Source organism: Mustelus asterias, chromosome 18, assembly GCF_964213995.1.
Source record: "Mustelus asterias chromosome 18, sMusAst1.hap1.1, whole genome shotgun sequence".
Taxonomy (NCBI): Eukaryota; Metazoa; Chordata; class Chondrichthyes; order Carcharhiniformes; family Triakidae; genus Mustelus; species Mustelus asterias.
In genome coordinates, this window is record NC_135818.1 from 12,109,090 (window position 1) to 12,115,089 (window position 6,000).

The following is a 6,000-nucleotide window of genomic DNA, read 5'->3' on the forward strand; positions in this document are numbered from 1 at the left end:
GGAGTAGCTAGGGTAATGCATGGGGTTATGGGGATAGGGCCTGGGTGGGATTGTGGTCAGTGCAGACTCGATGGGCTGAATGGCCTCCTTCTGCACTGTAAGATTCTATGATTCTATGACACCATTTTGACCCCCAAACTACAGTTGCTACTGATCCTAATTTCGCACCCAGATGGTTTGCACTCTAAGACAAAAGTGATTCCCTGTGAGCTGAATATATCGCTGTCAATTGATCCCTGATGCAGAGTGATTCAATCTAGCCAGAATCTTCTGCAAGATAATTCAAGTTTATTTATTTATTAATGTCACAAGTAGGGTTAAATTAACACTGCAATGAAGTTATTGTGAAAATCCCAAGTGGCCACACTCCTGCGCCTGCTTGGGTACAATGAGAGAGAATTAAGCACGGCCAATGCACCTAACCCGCACATCTTTTGGATTGTGGGAGGAAACCAGAGCACCTGGAGGAAACCCACGCAGATACAGGGAGAATGTGCAGACTCCACACAGACAGTGACCCAAGGCCGGTATTGAACCCGGATCCCTGGCGCTGTGAGGCAGCAGTGCTAACCACATCATGACACCCATGATGTCACTAAGTTTAATGTCTTGATACAAAAGTGATTCCCCATCAGTTGACTCTTTATGTCAACTATATCACTGTCAATTGATCCCTGGTACAGAGTGATTCAATCTAGCCAGAATCTTCTACAAGGTTAACATTTTAGACATTCAATATAAATGGACCCCTTTGCAGACAAATAATTTGTATAGAGTAACTCAATGAACAGAGGCTCTTTATGCATACTGTAGTCATTCACTATAGATAATTCTTGTTTCGCGAGGAGCCACTGTGTATTGTAACAGTACACAACGATAAGGGTTGCAGATTCTCAAGTCCAATTTCAGAAGCAAATAGAGGATAATCCATTCAATTTGTCAAAAGGAAACTGCAACAGTGCTGACTAATCCATCTCAGAATCATTGACTCTGTTTTTATTTTGAAATGTGTAGCTACTGCACCACCTTCTGATATTGGGTGAGCGGAGGTTGATTTTGACTTGGTGAGTAATGTAAAATGAGCGATGGCGAGGCAGCAGTCTGTTTCACATCTCTCCCCCCCCGGTTTTTATTTCCATTGACTGGGACGGAGGGCGGTAAAACGCGTCACCCACTCACTCGCCGTCGCACTAAGTCACAATCTACCTCCAGTGGTGCTCGTTTATTCCCCGGCGAATCACTGTGTCGATGAATCGTTGTTTGTGCTCTGGATAATACCAGGACAAGTGGACAACCTTCTCGTTTAAAAGACTTGAAAGTTTGCCAGACATGGCCGCCACTGTTTCAGCTTTTGGAATCTATTGATGGACACAAGCGGAGTTCGGAAAATAGGCAGTAAAGCCTGTATGATAAAAAAAAGATTCCCTGGCCCACTGCTACAGGCAGTGTACACAAAAAAAGCACAACTGTTTTGATTCATAAACCACCAACTTTCAACTTAGAGACCACTTTGTGGGTATTGGCGTCCGTGACCTTTGACCTTCCATCTGTAGTCTGCTGGCCCTTGCATGTTGCATCGCCTGGAATTGTTTAATTACTTAGTTTGTTCCACTGTCGTCTATGTTTTTAAAATCCTTTTCCTAATTTGTCTTCATTCTTACTGTATCAAAGATTCTGTACATGATGGTACGTGACACGGCGAATGGAAATGGTCCCATTTCCTTTAGGCCGTGTTCCCAATCGCCGTGGCTAGATTTGTTCGAAAGGCAGGGCTGCTCACCGTGAAGTGCTTCATTGGGAAACCAGCTTCAGGAAGATTCTGGGGAGACGGGTAACCGCACTGCCTGTTCACCTAGGGCCCATTAGTGTAAACACCCCAGACTTGCATACAAAGTTGCTTTGTACAGTAACCTGAAGGGAAAATGTGTGAACCTTTACAATAAAAGATTGAAAACGATTGAAGGCTTTGTGAGTGTGCTCGCTTTTGTCCTGGACTGTCAGAAGCTGCCTCTCGGTTGCACTCAAAATATCCCACCAATCCCAGCCAGTATCTACCCCTGAAGTAAAAAAGTTAAAGTTTATTTATTAGTCACAAGTAGGCTGACGTTCACAGTTAATGACCACTTCAAGGGCTTCATTCTGCCACCACTGCTGAATTTATTTATTATTGTCACAAGTCGGTTTATATTTACACTGCAATGAAGTTACTGTGAAAACCCCCTAGTTGCCACACTCCGGCGCCTGTTCGGGTACACTGAGGGAGAATTTAGCACGGCCAATTCACCTAACCAGCACGTCTTTCAGACTGTGGGAGGAAACCGGAGCTCCTGGAGGAAACCCACGCAGACACGGGAAGAATGTGCAAACTCCACACAGACAGTGACCCAAGCCGGGAATCGAACCCGGATCCCTGGCGCTGTGAGGCAGCAATGCTAACCATTGTGCCACTGTCCCACTGACCCTGATAAAAGACACACACACACACACAAGCACAATTTTCTTTATTCATTCATGAGATATGGGCGTCACTGGCTGGGCCAACATTTATTGCCCATCCTTAGTTGCCCGAGGGCAGTTGAGAGTCAACCACATTGCTGCGACTCTTGAGTCACATATAGGCCAGACCAGGCAAGAGACGGAAAGTTTCCTTCCCTGAAGGATATTAGTGAACCAGATGGTTTTTTCTGACAATCAACAATGGTTTCACATTCACCAGTAGATTCTTAATTCCAGACATTTTTTATTGAATTCAAATTCCACCATCTGCCGTGGCGGGATTCGAACCCGGGGGCTCAGAACATTCGCTGAGTTTCTGGATTAATAGTCCAGTGATAACACCACTAGGCCATCGTCTCCCCTAACAAATAAAGCAGATTCTCTGCTCATGACCACATTGTTAACTATATCTGTAACTGTTGACGGAATATGGGTGTCAGTATATGATGCCGACCCAATCAAAGCAGAAAGCATTTCGGGGAACATGGTGAGGTTTCCCCCAGAGCCCCAGTAACACTTATCCCTCAAACCGCCACTGAAGACGGATCATCAGTTCATTGTCACGTTGCTGCTTGTGGGATCTTTCTCTGCTCGAATTGGCCCCTACATTATACAAACATTTCAAAAGTCCCTCATTGGCTGTTAAACACTTTGAGATGCCCTGAGGTTGTGAAGGGTGCTATATAAATGCAAGTCTGTATTTCTTGAAGTGTATCACCCCGATAAACATAAGGGGCGGAATTCTTCAGCCACACTGGTCTAAAAGCCAGAAATTCCCACCCGACTGTCAATGGCTAAAATGCCAGTGGCAGGGGGCATGATGGGAGAATTCCGGCCAAGACATAGGAGCAAAAGTAGGCCATTCAGCCCATCGAGCGTGCTCCACCGTTCAATGAGGTCATGACTGATCTGATATGATAATCCTCAAATCCACTTTCCTGTCTTATCCCCGTAACAGTTGATTTGTTTACTGATTAAAAATCTGTCTATCTCAGCCTTGAATATATTTCATGACCCAGTCTCTACAACCTTCTGTGGTAAAAATTTCACAGATTCACTGCCCTCTGAGAAAATAAATTCCTCCTCATCTCTGTCTTATTTGAACAACTCCTTACTCTGAGATGATGCCCTCTGGTCCTAGACACTCCCACAAGGGGAAACAACCTCTCAGCATCTACCCTGTCAAGCCCCCTGAGAATCCTTTCTGTCTTAATAAGGTCACCTCTCATTCTTCTAAACTCCAGTGAGTACAATCTGCTCAACCTCTCCTCATAAGAAAATCTCTCCACACCCAGCATCAATCTAGAACCCTCTCTGGGCTGCTACCAATGCCGATACGGGACAGCATGGTGGTGCAGTGGTTAGCACTGCTGCCTCACCGCGCAGGGCTCAATTCCGGCCTTGGGTGACTGTCTGTGTGGAGTCTGCAAATTCTCCCCATGTCTGCGTGGGTTTCCTCCGGGTCCTCAGGTTTCCTCCCACAGACCAAAGATGTGCGGGTTAGATAGATTTGACATGCTAAATGTGTGGGCTTATGGGGATAAGGTGTGGGTGAGGGCCTGGGTAAGATATTCTGTCAGAGAGTCGGTGTAGATTTGATGGGTCGAATGGCCTCCTTCAGCACTGAAGGGATTCCATGGCTGGGATTCTCCTGGCCTGCTGCACTGCAGGAGACACCACCGGGGTTGTGAGTTTCCCACGTGCTTTTCTAAGCATAATCAGCTCCGCACCAGAAATTGGCATGGGACTGATTTTCATATTGACATGAGAATTTCACTGTGATTAGTGGGCCCAGGATGGTATTCTCCGGAACCGCTAGCTCCTCCTCTCCTGCCGAGAGTGGTTCCCTCTGGCGGCACATACCACTGCTGCAGACCACCAGGGAACAAGCACACTGACTCTGCTGGAGGGAACGGAACCTTTGAGGCCTCCCTGGGAGTTCGGGGTAAGGGGGGGTACCCCTTGGACAATGCTAGCCTGGCAGTGTCATCCTGGCACCCTGGCACTGCCCAAGGAGCAAACTGGCACTGTTCACCAGGTACCTTGGTACGGCCCACTGGACACCGGGCAGTGCCTAGGGCGTGGGGTCAGATGCGGTGGGGCATACAGGGGGCCTGTTAGGGGAACGATCGGTGGGGGTGGGGGGGATTGCTGGGGAAAGGTGATTGGGGCTGGCCCTCGGGGTGTTGGGGGGGTCGGAGCTGTCCAGGAGGTGATTCAGGTTCCTTGTTGGGGTGGAGAGGGATGGGGCTGCACAGAGGGAGGGGGCTGGGGGGGGGGGGGGGGGGGGGGGGGGTTGGGGCTAGTCATCAGGGTTGGGGGAGCACACACATAGGGGCTGGCCTAGGGAGGCCCAGTAGTGATCAAAGGATCAAGGTGTGGGGGATTGGAAGGCCACATTGGGGAGGGAGGTTGTGGGGTTAGCCTTTGGGGTGTGGGGCGGGGGGTGCGTTGGGGCTGTCCAGGAGGTGATCAGGCTGGTCATTGCGGTGGGGGGGGGGGTCCGGGGCTGGCCGGGGGTTGGGGAGGGGGGAGACACACACACACACACACACACATGTTAGGGGCTGGCCTGGGGAGGTCTGGTAGTGATCAAGGGGTGAGGGAATTGGAAGGCCAGCATTGGGGAGGTGGAGGGTTGGTTTGCAGGGCTGGCCAGCAATCAGAGGCCAGCAATCGGGAGGCCCGTAATGAGGGGAGCCACTGTCCATGCGCCAATCTCCCCTCTGACAGATCGGAGACGGGAAAACCCAGAATTTAGCACCACTGGTCAGAATATTGGTCCAGTGCCACAATCACAACCAGGAGCCATTTTCAGAAAGGAGGCTGGGTAGAGTCAAAATCTGGTCACTTTGATGCACATTTATGTAGTTAAGGCCTCGTTTCCAAGGCAACAGGCATCACTGAACTCACCCAGTCCTACTCCCCTCCAACAAGCAACCACAAGGGGAGTCATTGGCGTTGTGATAATGTCACTGGGCTAGTAATCCAGAGATCCAGGCTAATGCCCTGGGAACATGGGCTCAAATCCCATCATGGCAGTTGTCGGAATTTAAATTTAATTAATAAATGTGGAATACAAAGCAAGTCTCAGGAATGGTGACCATGGACCTATGACCGATTGTTGCAAAATCCCATCTGGTGCACTTACGTCCTTTAGGGAAGGAAATCTGCCATCCTTACCTGGTCTGGCCTACGTGTGACTCCAGACCTGACAGGCATGCAGTTGATTATTAAATACCCTCTGAAATGGTCGAACAAGCCACTCAGTTCTAGGGCAATTGGGAGCAGGCAAACAAATGTTGGTCTTGCCAGTGACGTCTACATCCCATGAAAGAATTTAATAAAATGGCCGCCGGGCACAGCTGCAGCCAATGTTGTCCCGTGGAGGACTTGTCCTTCCAAGATCATAGGCCGGCAGCTGTAACCTATGTTCAGAATAACATGGGTAGAAGTCGCTGGATGGTGTGGCTCAAATATGCCCATTGTTATTCTCAAAAGAAG